The following is a 21,024-nucleotide window of genomic DNA, read 5'->3' as shown; positions in this document are numbered from 1 at the left end:
AACCCTTCGAGTTACTAATCTGTTTGTATGCATAAAGTAGTTATCTTGTTGACTAATAGTACCAGCTTGAAGTGGCATATGAAGGTTCACACGTGAACTTACAATAAACCTTTCTACAGTTGTCATTCCACTTGAGGGATAGGCAGAACATATGCAATCATTGCAAATTTCTTAAAGAAATTTGTGTTACGGAGTGAGGTTAGCCTTTTGAATACACAGTGCTATTTGCTTAAAATGGAATCAAATGTCAGTATTTTGCAAGTGAGCTCAAGCAGTACATTTTGCTTTTTAGGTTGCCCTGGAGAAACAGCAGAAACCTAAGAGCAACAGTTAGTCTAAGTGGTACTCAAAGTAAGCTGCAGGATTGTGTGGGGCAGTTACACAGATACTTTTTCGCATGCCTAGCGGCATGCTGCCCTCTCGGCACTAATGCTGTTAGGCTAGCCGCTACCTCCATAAGGGCAAGCAGAGCTGGAGGGGCTGGCAGATTGGTTCAGAAGAGGACGATTGCATCACGACAATATTCAGCTAATGCTAGCTGATCTTGAACATACCGGTCAGAAAGGCCTTCTTGGGATTCAGCAGGCCCTGCTCCACAGTGTCAAGAGAGACTACCTCCATGGGCTCAGGTGGAGCACTGGAAGAGTTAGGAGCTGGAGGAGAAGGTGGTTGTCTTTCCAGAACAGTTTTTGTGAAATATTCCTTGTACCAAGCAGCAGGGCTCCAGGAGGTGGACAGGGTGGGGTCAGCAAGGCCATACTAATGTCTCCCATCAACCAGAGATAACGCATACCAGCACCAGTCAATTGAATAGTCCTAGTTTACACCTGAAAACTATGCACGTCCTCTATGCACTGCAAGACAATTTTTTTTAAAGTTCTACCTAGATTACCTTGTCCCTTTTTTAATATTACACATGATCCACAGTAGGCTGCATGCAGACTGCTTTAGTTGTGGCACTTTGTGAATGCATTCGCACTGTTCAATTTATATTGATGTTATCAGCACTTTGCACATTGAGTTTCCCATGACAGGAATGTGAGCTATGCCCATATCGCTGCCTTTTGAAATATATACTTGAGTTCAGAATGAATGGCCTGACTGGACAGCTGAGGAAAGCTAAGCTGACTCTCTCATGCAAACACATTCAGTTAAGGTGAGGACTAGATCGCTGTGTTTATCTCCGTTGCTTGCCTTTTTTATTGTTATGCACACAACCGCAGCAAACACTTGGTCAAGAAATTCATCTAGAATGACTGTCTTTCTCATTTAACAATTCTCTTTTGAGTAAGTTATAGAAAACGAAAACAAGAGTATGAGGACCATACGAAGAAAGCACGTGCCATTATCCATGTCATTTCTTCCCTTCCAAATAACCGAAAATAAGTCATTGTCTTTCTATTTTATCTGAGGGGAAGAAGCGACACTGAAAGGATTAAGGATGGCTTAAAAATTAAAGGGCCTTCAATCCATGAGAACAACGTTTTATTATGAAGAAATATTCAAAGTTCTTAAAGGTCTGCACGGATCCTTATGAGCAAAAGAATTTCATACCAGTGCATTTAGCATCACTGAAACCATTTTAATCATAGTAGGAATCAAAAAACCACATAATAATTTCATAATTTCAATTCCTGAGAAAAGGATGTTTTAACTGCATTACATAGCAATAGCAAATAGCCACTCAAATTCTCGTGAACTGTTCAGCACAATAAATGCATATGAATTGAAACATTACATGATATTAGTGCAAGTATTGAAATATCAATAATAGTGCAAGTATTGAAATATCAATAATTAGCAAAACCCAATCCCAAATTTTATTTAGTGGACTGAAACGAACTCGCACAACTCATTTAGTAAAGAGCAGTTAAATGCTTGAATGCAGAAAGAAGTGCTTGTCTGCAAAACAAAGAGCTTAAACATCATAATAATGAAAAGTGAAGACTTGCAATGATTCATGCTAGTATAGAACTACAGGCGTACACATACGCTGTGATTCCATGAAAAAAAGCTAAGGAAAACATGAAAAGCAAGAAGGAACAATGAGAAGTGCACACAATTCAGCGCTGCTGCATTGCATGTGTCAGGTGCACTTGTGGTGGCAAGATGCCTATTGAGGCGGCTTTTGTGTCCAACGGTTTGACAGTGTAAGTGGCACTGAAACGACCTCTCGGTTATGTGGGTTGTGCATGTGTCAGTTCAGTGTGAACTTCTGCAAGTAACTCCAAGGACATGAAGAGCCCCGACGTGGCGTCTCCCTGAGTGGATACGCAGGTGAACCTTGAGGAGCGGCAGGAGCGGCAGGCATCGTTGCGATATACGTCCGGGTAAGCCTCGTGGAGAACGGACAGACACGGGTACGTGCTGGTCTGCAGAAGCCTAAATGAAACGGCTTGCGCCCTATTCATCTTGGGGTGAAGGGGGTGGAAAGATCCTTCTAGACATGTAGAAGAACTTAATCTCGTTGTGAGTAGTAGGAGCATCCCTGTGGCCGTAGGAAGGAGGGGAGTCGGTGCTTCTTGCAGAGGTGATCCTTCACCACGGACTGTGTGGACGAGCAAGTGTCGGTCCAGTGCAGACTTCCATGACAAGTTCTCAGGACATGAAGGGCTCTGAATCAGCTTCTCACTATAGTGGAAGTGAAGTTCAGTGCAAACTTCTATGAGTACGTCCGAGTATATGAAGAACACTGACATGGCCTCTCACCGAGTGGATGCACACGTGATCCTTCAGTAAGGACTTTTGAGGATTGCTGGGGGCATGCAGGGCACTAATGGCCGCCCGCCTGTATGGATGCATGGCTGTTGGTTTAATAGACTTCTACAAGAAGTTCTCAGGAAAGAAACGGCTCTGAAACAGCCTCTCACATTAGTGGAACTGGAGGTCAACCTTCCATATCGACTTGTGTGAGAAGCTTTGAGGGCATAACGGGCACTGAAATGGCTTCTCCTGTGTGGGCGTGAAGGTGTCGGTTCAGAACAGCTTTACATGAGAATCTCTGAGGGCATGAAGTGCATTGAAATGGCTTCTCGCCTGTGTGGGTGCGTAGGTGTTGTTTCAGACCACTTTTTTGTAAAAATCTCTGAGGGCACGAAGGGCATTGAAATGGCTTCTCGCCTGTGTGGGTGCGCAGGTGCTGGTTCAGATTAATCTTCTGTGAGAAGCTCTGAAGGCATGAAGGGCATTGAAATGGCTTCTCGCCTGTGTGGGTGCGCAGGTGGTGAATCAGAGTACGCTTTTGTGAGAAGCTCCGAGGGCATGAAGGGCACTGAAATGGCTTCTCGCCTGTGTGGGTGTGCAGATGCGAGTTCAGAGTATACTTTCGTGAGAAGCTTAGAGGACACAAAGGGCACTGAAATGGCCTCTCGCCTGTGTGGAGGCGCAGGTGCTGGTTCAGATGAATCTTTTGTGAGAAACTCTGAGGGCACGAAGGGCATTGAAATGGCTTCTCGCCTGTGTGGGTGCGCAGGTGCCGGGTCAGATATTTCTGTGAAAATCTCTGAGGGCATAAAGGGCACTTAAATGGTTTCTCTCCTGTGTGGGTACGTAGGTGTCGGTTCAGCGTACACTTAAGTGAGAAGCTCTGAGGGCAGGAAGGGCACTGAAATGGCTTCTCGCCTGTGTGGCGGCGTAGGTGTTGGTTCAGAATACTCTTATGTGAGAAGCTCTGAGGGCACGAAGGGCATTGAAATGGCTTCTCGCCTGTGTGCGTGCGCAGGTGCTGGCTCAGCTCACTTTTCTGTGATAAGCTCTGACGGCACAAAGGGCACTGAAATGGCTTTTCACTTGTGTGGGTGTGCAGGTGCTGGTTCAGATGAATCTTCTGTTATAAGCTCTGAAGGCATGAAGGGCATTGAAATGGATTCTCGTTTGTGTGGGTGTGCAGGTGTCGGTTCAGATCACCTTTCTGTGAGAAGCTCTGAAGGCATGAAGGGCATTGAAATGGCTTCTCGCCTGTGTGGGTGCGCAGGTGGTGAATCAGAGTACGCTTTTGTGAGAAGCTCCGAGGGCATGAAGGGCACTGAAATGGCTTCTCGCCTGTGTGGGTGCGCAGATGCAAGTTCAGAGTATACTTTCGTGAGAAGCTTAGAGGACACAAAGGGCACTGAAATGGCCTCTCGCCTGTGTGGAGGCGCAGGTGCTGGTTCAGATGAATCTTTTGTGAGAAGCTCCGAAGGCATGAAGGGCAGTGAAATGGCCTCTCGCCTGTGTGGGAGCGCAGGTGCTGGTTCAAAGCACTCTTTCGTGAGAAGCCTTGAGGGCATAAATAGCAATGAAATGACATTTCTCTTCTGTGGATGCACAGGTGCTGCTTTAGGTTAACTTTTTGTGAAAAGCTCTGAGGGCACTGAAATGGCCTTTTGGTTTGCGAGAGTGCAGGTGTTGCTTCAGCTTGAATGTTCGTGAGAAGTTCCAAGGGCACAAATAGAATTCAAACACACGCCGTCCTGCATGGATCCTGGTGAGCACTTGAGGTCACAGTTTAGCCATCTCATAGACACAGGAGTTACAGCGGGGCAGTATCCTTCATGTAGCTGCACCATCTGCATTTGCTGGACAGCTGGAGTGCTTCAATGCTGCACCAAGAAAACAAGACAAGTTACCCAAGTAATGCTTTTCATTTAAAAATAATAATGTAATTATACAATGCCGAAGAAATAAAATTACATAGATGGTAGTGATAAAGACGAGCCTTTTCTTCATTCAATGTCCTTGCGGTGATATTAGAACAAATCAGAGCACAGCAGGTTAACCATATTGGTTTGGAAAATATATATTTTTATGATTGCTCATGGCCAAGTTTATGAAATTTTCACAAATTTTTGCTTAAAAGATTTTTTAACTGTAAGATATAGTGAGAAGACCAGGAGCTTGGTATTAGTGCAAGCTGCCATTGTATAGTCAAGTGCAAGAGCCAAAATATTCAGTAATACCATCATGGGCCTGAAGATCAAATAAAGAACAGCAGCAGTTCATCTCGACCAAGGTTTCATGGTACTGTCTGTTGCGGTAAATAGTTACCTTTTGGAAATTTTATTTATAAATTCTGCCACCTCACTTGAGTCCGAGGAGGAATGAATATACAGAAAATGTTATCAAGGGACAAAAAACACAAACATTGGAAAACAATATTTGTTGTTTTGTTGTTGTTTGAGACATACAGCTGTCTAGCATTATAGCAAACAATACAAATCACAAGTATGACAACATGCCTAATTTCAACAACGCTCTTAGACAACTCATTCCATTTTTTGTTTGAGAAAAAATTACCATTTAGAAGCATTATTCACAGCACATAGGTTGTGCATCATTCTACTGTGGTACTGACGCATGCTTGCACGAGAAGGACACAGGTAAAATTATTTCATAATGCTGGACTCTGTTGTACACTAAATGCAAGAGTTGTAGCCTGTCTAGCATGTCTTCCCTGTAGCTATTCAAAATGGAGGGTACTCAGCATCTGCGACATACTATCAGTTTTTCTGCAGAAATTGCAGATGAGCCTAACTGCTATTTGCTGTAATAATTTTATTTTAACAATAGTTTATTGGCAAATGGATCCCACAAAGCTTATGCAAATTGAAAGCTAGGTCAGATAGCACAGCAAACGCCTCTACACATTTATCTGTATAGGGACTCCTTTCAAATAGCAACAAAGGTTTATGAACTTCTGAGAGTGCTCATGCAAATGTTTTCAATATGCCTGTCCCATCTGATATGTTGTTAGAATTACCTCGAGGTACTAATAGGTAGAAACATTGTTAGGTGTTGTTGCCAATAAAATAGGAAAAGTGTAAAGGTGTCTCTTTGCTGCCTATCTTCATAAACACAGTACTAATTATGTTTAAGCTCATTTTCTACCGTTCACATCAGTGGCAAATCTTATCAAGGTTATTGCTGAGCTTACTTTCATCAGCTTGCGATTTAACTACTGTGTACAATATATCCAACCATCTTTGCTTTGTCAGTGACTATTAGGAAAAGAAAAGGTCACAAGAATGACCCCTATCTTATGCTTCTCCTGACGTGAAAGGAAATGCCTCAAATACGATTGTACTGAACACCAATTTTCAATATAGGCTCTGATAAAATGCATAGATTTAGTGTCTATTCGACTGCGTAAAGCTTACATGGAGCTTTATGTTCAGGCACTTAATCAAATGTGTTGGCAAAATCTAAAAATATACCACCTCTATTCGTTCCCTGTTATTAACTTCCAAGTCATGATAAGAGGCAATAAGCTGAGTGACAGTAAAAGCCTTCCATAAAACCCAGCTGGAATCCAAACAGCATGTTGTCTTCATCTAATTATTGTTTAGGGTGCCAACAGATCACATGCTCTAAACTATTGCTGCAAAGTTGGGTCAGTGAGACAAGACAATGATTTTGCACGTTTAGGGGATGCACCCGCAGTGTTGGAAGCATGTGTATTTAATAATGAATGGGTGGACACACAATATGCTGTGCCGCCCCAATAGTATATACTTTGCAAATACTTGACCGGCAGTTTCGCAGAGAATATGTTCTTGTTCAAGACCAAGAGACAAGCCAATAAATGTTCCACTGTGGCCTGCAGCAGCATTCATTCGATGATACGGCACGCATCTCTCCCAGTGGCACTTACTGTTCTTACGAAGAGTAACTTATTGCTTGCATAACCCATCCGTTCTCTACAACTTTGAATTGAAACCATGAAGCAGTCCTTTAGAGTACCAGTTGGAGTGCTAGAGTATACTTTAGGCAGTGGAGCACAGTTTATGCTGCATTGACTAGAAAACGTAAAGTACCTTGTGCAGTGACGGAACAGCCATTTGACCTTCTGGCGCAGATTTGAGCACCAGCAAGCTGATTTTGCACAGCAGCTAGCACTTCTGGCACAGTGTTGAACCTACGTCAGTCTTTCTTTCTTTCATTTAGATTATTCAAGGCAAATTCGGCACAAAACCATATAGTGTAACTTTAACTGAAATAGGCAATTAAGAAAGTTGACGCCAGTTATGCACATGAATAACGCATTCGGGATAAAAAGAAACCAGCGTTTAAAATAATGGTCAACCCTTTGCATACATCACAGTATAAGGGTGTTTATTGATGGTATTGTTTATCACTTAATAATTGGAAAGTTTCATTGTCAGTAGGTACTGACAATATTAACTGTAAATTACTAAAGAATACTGTCTCTCAGCAGGTTTTTATTCCATATTTTTCATCAATCTTTAATGACTGGTCAGATTCCACAAGATTGGAAACCGGCAGTCATACCAATCTTCAAAGACCAGCCATATCTTCTGCAGAATCACATCCTCATTTAATCTTATATCTAAGCCCATTTCATTCTTGGTGGAGGTGCTGGGTATTGCAAAAGACAGAACTCTGCAGCGGGCTTGTACTCTGCCGTCCTACCATGCTGACAGACGACTAGGCCTTGAGAGCATCAATGTCGGGTCCCATCGCTTGTGTGCAGCGACGCAGTCCTATGTGCTAAGCCATTCGTTGATGTAGACTTTGTCGGTGCCATTACTAGAGAAGGTGTCCGAGGTCGCGCGGATGGGAGAAGACGACTCACGGTTGTGGTGTCATGTATGCTGGTGGCCCAGGTGCACTGGGTGCTTATGCCAAGCACGGCAAAAGTTCTGGGAATTTGAGAGCATCGGAGTTTTGATAGAAGGGGACAGTTCAGAAAAGCTCAATGCTTTTATCAGTCCTTGAACTGTTTCAAAGCAAAGCTGGATTTGACGGTGGTCACTATGAGGTAGCCTTCTCATGGAAAGAAGATTGCGAGTAGCTAGACAGCAATCAAAGAGAAACATTAAAGCGAGTGCATCTCTGTGGGGAAGATAATAAAGCTTAATAGGGATTTTGCTGCGGAATATGACTGAGCCATTAAAATTTATATGAGAGCACGCCTTGCTGAATGTAGACCAGAAAGAAGTGGTGCGCCATGTCTTGTATTCATTATATTCCACATCACGCTGTTGTTTGTAGTAAGTCAACAATTACAAGAATATGGATGATCTTTGAAGAGTCAGCATATGGACCTCATTTGTGTGACTGAAGAAATGCTTAGAAAAAGGACCTAATCTTCCGACTGACTTTGTTACTCCTCTCTTTCATTTTAGGATTAATCAAACTGCTTTGACGGCTGATATTAAAAAAGAAGATCTTGGCAGATCGAACCATAGACTGATATCTTTGAAAGTAATAGCTTGCGCATTACAAGAGACCACTCCAAACTTGAGTGACTAGCGTGCTCCCCGACCACCATAATAGACCTTACCCAGAAAGCGGTACACTTATACAGCATAAAGACTTCCTCAATTATACGACACAAAGTGCTTAACCTTGACTTTGCAGAAACCTGCCAAAGCATAACAGCATACTAGGAGACATGCAGTGTATTTCTAGTTGCCCCGAGAATGGCTCATAACTACTATGTTTTTCAATGCACCCACACAAAACCCTTATAGCATTCTCGTGGAATACATGCCTTAAGGGGATACTTTAAATAACTTCGAGATCTTGTTCTGTGGTTCTTCAAAGTTGTGCGCCTTCTACATATCAGGAGCTTCCCCGAAGACGTCGTCCTCCAGAATGGAGGACGGAGGACCTCCGCGCCCTCATGGCAAGGCGAGTCCCGCGACGGTAGCCCTGTCCGTGGGAAACCGCGACATCACCGACTGTAGGCTTCCCGATTCATCTGACAGCTCAACAGCGGCAGAGATGGACTCGGACAGTGATTACACGCTAGTCCAATCGCGCCACTTGAAGCGCAAGCTTCGCCGGACGTCAGCAGGCAGTGATTCTACTCATAACAGCAGATGTGACGAACGGGTCTTCTCCGTGGGCTGCACCCCAACTACGGAAGGTACGAATATGAATTCGTTGAATAGACAATCACTGACCAAATACTTCGATCGAATAGCCTCAGGACATGTGAGAGAGATCCGCATTAATGCTCGGAAGAACATTCTGACGGTGGACGTGAATTCTCAGGCAGTATTGGAGGCTTTGAAAGGCATTCAAGTGGTTGGCAACATCCCAGTTCGCTCATTCCTAGCGTACGGGAAAGATACCTGCACTGGTGTGATATCGGATGTGGACATTGACATAAAGGATGACGACCTGCGATCTCTATTATCGTCGACAGTGCGAATCCTCGACATCCACCGATTCGGCCGCTCCCGGTGCATCAAGTTGGTGTTCGAGTCAGACTCTTTGCCAGCATCGGTCAAAGTAGGTTATGTGAGGCACTCAGTGCGTCCATATGTACCACGACCGTTACAGTGTCACAAGTGTTTCAAACTGGGCCACGTGAGTGCTGTGTGTGCGTGAGTGCTACGTCGTGCCGAAGATGTGGTGGTGCTCATCAGGTAGACTCCTGTGAGACTGACGCCATGAAATGTGCAAATTGCTCCGGAGACCATGAAGCGACATCCAAGGACTGCCCCAAAATGGTAGAGGAGAGGCAAATTCTGAGAAAAATGGTGAGAGAGAACTCCACGCACAAGGAGGCTGCCGATTCCGTCCGCAAGAAAAGGCGCCGGTTGCGGCAAAGGCGTCGCCGCTCCCAGAGCAAGCCTCGGGGTAAAGAGGCACTTCCTTTGAGTACTTGGATGCAAACCGTGCCACAGAGAGAGCAAGGCCGGCACACACAAGATGCGCCTCCCCCAGTATCTCCGCGCCCGTCAAGGAATGAGGCGTCATCCAACGTGCGTCCAACCTCTTCGGCTATTGAGTGGCCTTCGCTACCACTGAGGGCTTCCGGAGGAGATACTCCTTCGGCGCTCCCCAAGTGCGCCGGGAGAGTACTGAAAGGCTTGGAAATGAAAAGGTGATAGACATGCTTAAACAGCTAGTAAACACTATGCGTATATTACTCTCCGGATTGGCAACGCCAACTGCACTGTCGGTCGTGAAGGCGTTAGATGCTATGGAGCCGCTATTAGCGGCTCTAAAATAAGGGTATTAATCATGGCTCTCACGATAAAACACTGGACATTGGAACAGAAGATGCATCATTCTGTTATAATGCAATGGAATGCTCGAGGTCTATGCGGCCGCATGTCTGACTTTAGGCAACGAGTATTCAAATACCGCTTCCCAGTGATCGTGATATGCGAGCCAAATCTCACGTCGGAATTTCGCCTTTCCGGATACGTTAAGCTCTGGTCACGCGAAGATGGACCCAAGAGCAAAGTGCTAATGTGTATACGCAGTGACATGACGTTTGTGCGGAACGCGATCACTCCACATGACAGCAATGAATATGTGTGTGTGACACTAAAACATAAACTACATGTGTTTTCGATCATCGGCGCCTACATACCTCCTAGACAAGGACTTGAACTATCTTATCTATCCACTGTATTACAAAGCTCCCCAGGCCCTCATGTTGTTATTGGAGACTTCAATGCTCATCATCCTTACTGGGGAAGTGCCGCAATGAACTGTCGGGGTAGGAACTTGATGGACTTCATAGACAGTGAAGGTCTGGCTGTCATCAACGATGGATCTCCAACTTACATCCGCGGCACTACCTACGGAAGTTGCTTAGACCTCACTATTGTATCTCGGAGCCTCCTGCCCTTAGTCAACTGGTGCTTGGACATAGAAACGCATGGGAGCGATCATATACCAACATATGTACAGATGAAGTGGTTTGTGCAATCAACTCCACCTGCTGTACGCTGCACTGATTGGTCCACATTCTCTACATCTGTCGAAGAGTACTGCGGAGACATCACTTCACCATCTGATATAGAAGACATTATTGTATCATCAATGCAGAAGACAACTAAGCTCATCTGTGCACCTACATCCAGAACGGCGATTGATATTGAATATGAACGACTCCGAGCGATCCGTCGTAGAGCGGAAAGGAAGGTTAGGCGAACTCAATCGTCATTAGACCTTGTCTTATGTCGACGAGCTCAACGAAAAATACGGCGTCACCTTCAAAAAATGGGAAAACAACGGTGGAGGACCTTCTGTTCGTCTCTGGATCCTCGAAAGCCACTTTCTAGGATCTGGCAGGTAGTACGAAGCCTTCGTGCCCCTCCTCAGCAAAAACATCCTTTCCGTGCTCTAGCACTTCACCAATGTCTGACGGAAGTGCAGGTTGCCGAAGACTTCTGTAAGAGAGTCACCCGTACTGATGTTACAGCATGTCCAACATTGGATCGACCCGTGCTACCTCCTAAAGATGACCGTCTTGACCTTCCTTTCACGATGCCGGAATTGGAAGCTGCACTAGCTGCGTCTAGACGATCTTCTGCCCCTGGACCTGACGGTATTTCGTATACTGCTCTGTGCCACCTTGGGATGGAAGGTCGGAAAGTCCTGCTGTCATACTATAACGCCACGTGGTCAACCAGTACAGTCCCGAAGCAGTGGAAAACCAGCCGTTTGGTGGCCCTCCTAAAGCCAGGAAAATCGCCTTACGAAATGTCATCTTACCGGCCAGTAGCTTTAGCTAGCTGTGTCGGTAAGGTGATGGAACGGATGGTACTCACTAGACTAGAATGGTTCATGGAAAAGAATGAGCTTTATCCTGAAATGATGACCGGATTTAGACGTGGCCGGTCTGCAATAGATGGGGTCATTGATCTCGTGTCCACGATCGAACAGGAAAAAAAGCGCCACCGACTTGTAGGAGCAGTTTTCTTAGACATAAAAGGAGCTTATGACAATGTACTGCACGAAGCCATTCTTGATGCCCTCAGTAATCTAGGCATCGGCGGCCGTCTCTACATGTGGATTGCAAATTACCTAGATGGTCGTACAGTCTTCATGACCACGAATGCTGGCGAAACGACAAGACACGCTGTGGTCTGTGGAGTGCCTCAAGGAGGAGTTCTCAGCCCGACCCTTTTCAATGTTGCCCTTATTGGCCTTGCGGAAATAATTCCTGATACAGTACGCATCAGTACCTACGCAGACGACATATGCATATGGGCATCCGCAGTCACGCGACCACAAATTCGTGCCAGATTGCAGCGAGCTGTTTCTTTAACTGAGACGTCTCAGTACCTGCAGTGCCAAGGACTGCAACTGGCCCCAGACAAGTGCGCTGCGATAGCGTTCACACGGAAGCTTATGTGTTCGTATCCAATTATGATCAATGGAAATGCCATCCCATATGTCACCCACCACAAATACCTCGGCGTTGTCATTGACCGCGGTGTTTCATGGTCGAAACATGTGGCAATGTTGAAGAAAAAATTAACTGGGCTTGCTCAAGTTTTTCGCTTTCTGGCCGGTATGAAATGGGGTCCATCTGAGCATTCACTACTCCGGCTGTACCAGGCTCTCTACGTCGGATACATTCGGTATAGCCTGCCAGTTTTATCAAGTATGAGCCCGTCATGTTTGCGTACGCTGGAAAGTGCCCAGGCGCAGATGCTGAAAACATGTCTCGGTGTTCCACGTTGCACCTCAACCTATGGAACAATTGAGGAGGCTCGCGTCACCCCTTTACCTGTCTATCTACGATGCGAACCTCTTCAAGTATTCCTGCGACTGCTTTGCCGTCACGGACGTCATCCCTTATCGAAACTACCCGATACACGGCCGGACTCCACTTTTTCAAGAGCCGTTAAATGCCGAGCATCTGCCATACCAGCATACTTTGCCCCGGCTGACCTTCCACATATGCCCCCATGGGTAATGTCCAAAATACCGGTACGTCTATCTATTCCCGGAATCTCTAAAAAATCGCGAATACCTACCGTCGGCCTCAGACATTTCTCACTTGAATATATGTCGAAAGAATATGACTCCGCGGTGAGCGTGTATACAGACGGCTCGGTCTCGTCGTATGCGTCTGGTGCGGCTTTCGTCGTGCCTGCGCATCAAGTCATTCGACGGTTTCGTCTGCATAACAAGACGACTTCAACATCTACGGAATTAGTGGCAATAAGAGAGGCCGTTAAATATATTGTGCGACAGCCTCCTCAAATATGGACAGTTTTCAGTGACGCAAAATCGGCTCTTCAACTACTTAGAGTGGCGTTGAAAGAAAGCGCTTATAGAGTGTTGGCTCTTCAAACTGCCGAGCTCTACACTTTAGCACAAGAAAACGGCCACCACATCACATTTCAGTGGATCCCTAGTCACTGTGGTATACAGGGCAACGAACTGGCCGACGCCGAAGCGAAGAAAGCACTCGAAGAACGAGAGTCCCTGCTTTCAATTCCCTTTTCAAGAGCGGACGCCAACTGTCTCCTCTCCAGTGTCATCCGCAAATTGACAGCAAAGCACTGGGACAATCCAGATAATCGCCACAGACGACTCCAGAGATTGGACCCCACCATGAATTTTAGGCTACCACCGAAAATTCAACGAAGCGATGCCAGTCTTCTGCACAGACTAAGGCTGGGGGTAGCGTTTACGCGCGGATACGTGCACCTCATGCGACGCACCGAGTCTCCACACTGTGAGGTGTGCAATGTGACTGAAACTATAGGTGATGTGCTTTGTGACTGCCCTAAGTTCGTGGAAGAGCGTGATAGGTTGGTCAAGGACCTTACGCGTCTCGACAGTGCACCGTTGTCGGAGGATATTATTTTAGGCTCTTGGCCAGATGCTCAGTCGAGTTTTAAGGCCATCAAGGCATTACTGAACTTTTTAAAAATTACAGGCCTGGACTGCAGACTTTGAGCATGCCCAATTGCTTGCCATATTTTCTACATCTTCCTTCTATCGTCATCGTCACCCATCATGCACCTCTTTCTTCCCTCTTTCTTTCCCACTTCCCCTTCCCCCAATGCCGAGTAGCTGGCTAGAGGAATATACCTCAGGCCGACCTCTCGGCATTTCGTGTCATTAAACTTCTTTCTCTCTCTCTCTTCTGGTCAGGAAGTACGCAGCTTTATGAGTGTTCGTATTAGGACTGCTAAAAAAAAGTACTACATCAGTGCGTAATTTCATGCATGAGTGCATCGAGTAACTTCTTCCTCCACCATCATCAGGAAGATATGCACACTGATGTTTTATAAAGTGTCGCTGTGCGACACGAAAATGCGGATTACATGAGTTTCCTTCCCCCTTTTCAAGCAGGCATCCATGGATTAATAGCTAGAGCATCGAGCTTCTGTTGTTGGGGGCCACAGTTTTAAACTAACCAACAAACGTTTGTTTTTTTGACCCAGTGAGCCAAGTTGACCATACATGGCCAGAAACTGACAAACCGCAAAGTGGGGGGAAGAGACAAACAAAGCTATCACTTTAAAAGCCTTGCTAGAGATGAATATCAAGAAAGAAGAAAAAAGATACTGAGCTCTAAGAAAACTAAGAACAAGGACAGCGCCCGCCATGAACTCTCTCACAGTACTATGGTTGATTTACTTGAAAATTTGTTCTCGCAACGGCCATGATTATATGTTGTACTCTCTCCCCTTCAAGAATGACAGAATATCTGATTGAATTAAAGCATTACCACACTTAAGAACAGCAAGACTGCAGAACTAATTGCACAAAAGGTGTCATGGATGCTAATCAAGCTACAAAAAGCCTGCCTAAAAGTGTACCCGCAATTAGTGTAGAGAACATGCAGATGGAATGAGCCACTGCTTTCTACTAAAACAAAACTTGAGCTTCTTCGTCCAGTTTTTTGAAAACGTATATTTTGGCTGCCCCATTACAGGCCTTACGCTAACATTGAATCAAAAGGATATCAGCACCATACAGTCACAATGAGGACAACGAGAGATCTACAATCATTGTCATTACATGCCGATCAAAAAAACTTCATTTAGTACCATTTCCACAACTGGGAAAGCTACATGCTTTTGTATGAAGGTACAGACGCCAGCTCAATCCAATAGACAAATGTTAAGCGTGCATTGGACAGCCATGGCAACTGCTGGCACCATCCTGCTCTCCAAGATAAGTATTCTCCACTGATTTATGAGCGGAGTGGCTGAGAGGCAAAATCCTGGAGTGCCAATTTGTTGACTGTGAGTTAATGTCCTTCCAGTAGAATGAGAACATTTCTTTCTTTGTAGCTTCCTTGCAGAAGATTTTGGGACAATAGTGATTGGCAGGCGTAGGCATCACTAGAGATGAAAACAAGCAGGGGAGTTCTATATGTCCTTGCATGTTAACATTTGGTGCAGGGCAACCTGCTTAAGATGAATTTTCACATGCGTCACTAGAGAAATAAATTCCACAGCAATATGCAGAACTGCTGGCACTGTAGTTGCAGCAACGAATGCACGAAATCAGAAAATAATTGTTAGCACTTGCTTCAAAACTTAAATAGCTTATGAATAAGTGTTGCAACAGGGGCCATTGGATGACATTACATTTAAACATTGATAAAGAGAGGTCGGTAAGATCGGCACTTTACTTCGTTAGATAAAAAATTGTGCTAAATTGAAATTCAACCTTTTCGTGAAGTACTTTCGCCAGCGATCCTTGTTTACTAGGAAGCGGCATAACGATTCAACTTGACTCCATTTCCCCATTCCCCCTTTTCCCTAACATACACCAGTGTGCCATCAACTTGCCTAATAAAGTACTTTTTTTCTAATTACATTATATTTGCAGTAAAATCGTGTGATAAGTTTCGCAATAATTTCTCTGGGAATTTGTCATCTTCTTCAACGTGTGGAGGGCAGCTTCTCTGAACGGATGGATGGCTGTTATGAGCGTCCCGTTTGGAACGGGGCGGTGGGTTGCGCCACCAAGCTCTTGCTATTATACTGCCTAATGTCCTACTTAAGTTAAATAATAAAACAAGAAAAAAAAAGCACTATGAACTAACACACCCAAATTTTCTGATCCCCTATTGCCAACTGTGCTTTTGTAAGTCTCAGTTTTTTGTTGTTTCCCTACTTTTCTTCCATCAATCCTCCAATGGCCTTTTACTAATGCCTATTGCGGACATGTTTAGTTTTCCACTACTCCCGCTGAACCCAAGGGCTTCAAGGAGGCCAGTGGTTCCTAAATCGACCGCTGGGTATCCTTCGTCACTTTCGAATAAAACATGCTCCATAGTTTCGCCAGCTTTACCGCAGCAAGCACATGCTTCTTCTTCCTTCTTATATCTCGCATTACAGGCGTGTGTTCTAAGGCATCTCGATCTCGCTTCGAAAAGTAATGAGCTTCCCTTTGAGTTATCATAAATTGTTTCTTTCCTGATTTTGTTTCTTTTCCATTGCCGCCACCCATGAGATTATTTCAGCCTCTCCTACTTTCCGCTTGATGTTCTTTGTTGCTGTGTTGCCCACTCTACAGGCCGCATACTTGCTGGTAAGCTTTCTAGTTCTTTTCCTCCACTGCGAATCAATGTTTTTTCTGTACAGATACCTGAACACTCTCCCAGCCCATTTACTTTCTTCCGTATTCCTCAGGCGTTCTTCATACTCAATTTTACTGTGAGCTACCCTCACTTCAAAACTAGTCCAGCCCATATCACCCTGCACAGCTTTATTTGTAGTCTTCCCATGAGCACCCAATGTGAGGCGACCCACTGACCTTTGGTTCCCATCGAGTCCTGATTGCACCGCTGATTTAAAGCAAACAACCAGATTTCCAAAAGTTAGTCCTGGAACCATTACACCTTTCCCCATACCTCGGAGGACCTCGTACTTATTGTATCCCCATGGCACTGTGTGCTTCATTATATATGGCTGCCATTTCTCTTCCCTTTAACTGTTATTCTTTCCTGTGTTTCCATATATCTATTGCCTTCGTTTATCCATATACCAAGGTATTTGTATTCTGTTACCTGAGGTATTTCCTGGCCCTGTATCTCCACTGTCTGTTCACTGTTTTCATTGAATACCATTACTCCCGATTTTCTAACAATACATTTCAAACCTAAATTGTTGCCTTCCTGTCCAGATATTAGCCAGACGTTGCAAATCACTTTGCTTGTTAGCTAGCAACACAATGTCGTCCGCATAAAATAAACCTGGGATCTGCTGCTCTACTACTGTACCCGCCTGTTCGTATGAGAGATTAAACCCGATATTAGTTCCTTCTAGTGCCCTCTCCATCCTCACCATGAACGATGGATGGATGGCAGCTACACCCTTTGTAACGGGCGGCGGCTGGCACCACCGAGCCTTTTGCTCCCCCTCCTATTTTATTCTTTATATCCCCTTCTCCTTAAACTAGTTTTCACTCCCCTCCTCCCCCCAAAATAAATATCTAAAATAGTATAGAAAACATTACCTCCCCGATTTATGGTATTACCTCTCCCTTGATTTCCTCCACCAATGCTCTAGCCTCCCCTTCGCTACTGCCTTTTTTCTCCCCTATTTGCCCTCATTCACAGGGAAAACCTAAAGCCCCTTCCATATCTGTCACTGTTCCCTCAGCCAGAGTTGGACGAAGGTCTGTGCATCTCAGCACTATATGCTCTGTGGTGTCAATTTGCAAGCTGTGCATAAAAGGTCCACGTCTTCAAATTTAGCCCTGTATGTTTTGGTTCTCAAAACCCCCTTCCTAGCTTCGAATAATAGTGAGCTGCCCTACGAATTATAAAATAAGAGCTCTCTCTTTGTCTCCTGTTTTTGTGTCCTATATATAGCTAGCACTGACTTTTTGAGCATTCTTTCTTCCCACCTTTTTCTTTTGGTCTGCTTCACCTACTTTCCCATACTAGAACCACGTTAGGCCCCCTCCCTCGGTTGTAGGTATCCTCAGCTTCCTAGTTCTGAGTGTCCACTTTCTGTTCAAACTTTTCATGTATAGATATTTGTACACTTTTCCCGCCCACACTTCTTCCCCCAGTGCTGCGAGTCTCTGTTCATATTTTAGCTTGCTTATTGTCTCTCTACCTTCGAATGACATCCATCCCGTGTTGCCCTGCACTCCCTCATTAGGGGTGTTCCCGTGCACTCCTAAGGCCAACCTGCCTACACTTCTCTGTCTCGTTTCTATGCATGCCTGAACTTCCGATTTCCTGCACAGTACTGAATTTCTGAATGTACCGTAACCCCTTTCCAACCCCTCTAACCACCTTGTAAATACTATAGTTCCATAGTGCCTTGTGTTTCATTACAGCTATAAGTTCCTTTTCACTTTTTCAATCATAACATTTTCATGTTCTTCCAAGTGCTTTTTGCCCTCGTTTATCCATATGACCAAATACTTGTATTTTTCAACATGATCAATCTTAGTGCCTTGTATTTCGAATGGTTCCCCCCTTTTCTTCATTGTGTACTATTATACTTCTCTCTACTGAATTGCAGTCCCAATTTTTCTTCCTCCTCTCCACATATCCTCATTAGCTCCTGTAGACATACTCGGGTGTCAGAAAGCAGTACAATATCATCTGCATACATCAGTAGGGCTAGTACTTGAGCTACCTTCTGCCCTTCCAGCATATAGCTTATGTTGGCTCCTATTGTGCTCTTTTCTAGCCTCTTTTCCACTTGGCTCATGTTAATCATAAAAAGCAGGGGCGACAATGGACAGCTCTGCCTGAGACCACTTCTTATTTTAGCTGGCTTTGTAGTTTCCCCCTCCCATGTTATCTCTACCTCATTATCCATATAACTTGCAGGAATTCAACCAACTTTCTATCTAGACCATATTCCTTCAACTGGCCCCATAACTTTTCTCGGTTTACATTATCATAGGCTCCTCTAATGTCTAAAAAAGCTATCCATAGATGTTTCTGCCTGACTGCCGCTATCTCTATGCACTGTCTTATAACAAATTATCATCTAGCCTTCTGTTCCTTCAAAATCCATTCTGCAGCTCTCCAAAGATCTCTTCCCATTCTGCCCATTCCTCCACTCATTTTCACCATCTGCATTGCCATTCTGTATATGACTGATGCGACAGTTATTGGCTAGTAGGATTTAATGTTGTCCTTGCTTCCCTTACCTTTGTGAAGTAATATCATTCTGCTTGATTTCCACTCCTGTGGAACATCTCCCCTTACAACTATTTGTTCAATAAGTTGTCATAATTTTAATTCCCTTTTCTGGCCTACTATGCTTATCAATTTCATAGGCATGTCATCAGGTCCTGTCGCTGTTCCCATGAGGACCTTGTGTTCAAATTCTGTCTCGTTCTTTACTTGTCAACCCTCTGTTCTATTCTAATTCTGTCCTGCTGTTGTCATTGTTCTCCATTTCACTACTTTCTGGCTCTGCAAATGCTGCCTCTATTGTTAACCTAATATATTCCTGAGCTTCCTCTCCCTCTACCTTTGTTCCTTCTGGTGTGGTCAGTGAGTGCTGAACCACCTCTGTCTCCCTTACTCTTTTGCCTTATGTGTTCCCAAAACTTCTTAGAGGCATTTTTGTCTTTCTTTCATATCTTTAACCACCACTGTACCCCAACTTTTGCTATCTTGGCTTGAATTAATGCCAATGCTTCTCTTTTCATTGCAAGGTAATTCTCCCATTTTGCCTCCACCTCTTCTGGTGGGGCTTCCCTTTTCTTTGCTGCTCTGTGTTTTTTGCACGCATCTTTGCGTTGCTCTATGGCCTCCTTAACCTATCGGTCCCACCAGCTTTTCGGTTTATGTTTTCCCTGCTTACTTCCTAGTTTCCTAATATGTCCCTTCTCTAGCTCTCGTTTAAAAATACCTATTAACTCGTCGTATGTCCATGCCCTTTGCGGTTGCTTGGATACTATGTTTTCAATGTTTTTCGCCACTTCTTGTAGCTGCCCGTACTTCAGTTTACTCATACCTTTCCTTTTTTAGTTTCTGTCAGTGGCACTGTCTTTCCAAAACTGATTTTGATTCGTTTGTGATCACTCCCCAGGCTTTTTGTACCTTCCTCATCGATTTCCATACCTCCCAACCGATCACACAGATTGTGGGACATTAGGCAGTAGCCAATTGTCGAGTGGGAGTTATTTCTTTCCCATGTTATCTTCCCGTCGCATTTAATTTCAGTATTAACCATTAGAAAATCATTGGCCTCACAGAAATGTACTAACATCTGCCCTATTGCATCTGTCGCCCCATCAAAGTATTCCAAATGTACATTCATGTCCCCTAGGATGATTAGCTCTCGTTTCATAGTTAACTCCCTGATGTCCTTGGCCATACAGTTGAAATGTTCTGATTTGAAATACCTTCAATCATGGAGAACGACCTCCGTGTGATTTCCCGAAATGAGCGGCGAAGTCCATTATACCACGCCGAACGAGATCGCTTTCACGATGCTAGCCTGGCTCACAGGCGAGAGGGTGTTGCATTTAGTCAAGGCGTTTAGTACCACCGTCTCTACCGGTACTCACGGTGGTCATGTTGCACACGAGGTAGGGAGCAGTGGTCTTGGAAATGGCAGAAACAATCAGCAGCACAGGAAATCTGGCGCCACCGCCAATGGACGAGAGTTTCTTCAAGGGCGCCGAATGGATGGGTGGATGGCGGCTATACCCTTTGTAACGGGCAGCGGCTGGCGCCACCTAGCCTTTTGCTCCCCCTCCTATTTTATTATGATTCTTTTTTTTCCTTTCTTTATATCCTCTTTTCCTTAACCTAGTTTTCACTCCCCTCCTCCCCCTAAAATAACTATCTAAAACAGTAGAGGAAACATTATCCGTGATTTCCTCCACCAATCCTGTAGCCTCCCCTTCGTTACTGCCACTCCTTTCTCGTCTATTTGCCTTCGTTCCCCGGGAAAACCTAATGCCCCTTCCATATCTGCCACTGTTCCCTCTGCCAGGGTCGGGCGAAGGTCTGTGCAGCTCAGCACTATATGCTCAGTGGTCTCCATTTCGGCTCCGCAAGCTGTGCACCGAAGGTCCACGTCTTCAAATTTAGCTCTGTATGTTTTCGTTCTCAAAACCCCCGTCCTAGCTAGCTTCGAATATTATTGAGCTGCCCCGCGAGTTATCAAATAAGAGCTCTCTCTTAATCTCCTGTTTTTGTGTCCCATAAATAGCTAGCGCTGGCTTTCTGAGCATTCTTTCTTCCCACATTTTTCTTTCCGTCTCCTTCACCTCCTTTCCCACACTAGAACCACGTTGGACCTCCACCCTCGGCTGTAGGTATCTATTCCTCAGCTTCCTCGTTCTGAGTGTCCACTTTGTGTTCAAACT

The 21,024-nt window shown here is 44.8% G+C and overlaps 1 pseudogene; it reads right to left on the bottom strand.

Moving 5' to 3' along the window:
* Nucleotides 1-1,468: 1,468 nt before the first annotated feature.
* Nucleotides 1,469-20,375, bottom strand: LOC139057538 (zinc finger protein 84-like; annotated as a pseudogene).
* Between the last annotated feature and the right edge of the window lie 649 nt (nucleotides 20,376-21,024).

Source organism: Dermacentor albipictus, chromosome 3 (genome assembly GCF_038994185.2).
Source record: "Dermacentor albipictus isolate Rhodes 1998 colony chromosome 3, USDA_Dalb.pri_finalv2, whole genome shotgun sequence".
NCBI lineage: Eukaryota > Metazoa > Arthropoda > Arachnida > Ixodida > Ixodidae > Dermacentor > Dermacentor albipictus.
This window is presented reverse-complemented; position numbering and strand designations above follow the sequence as displayed.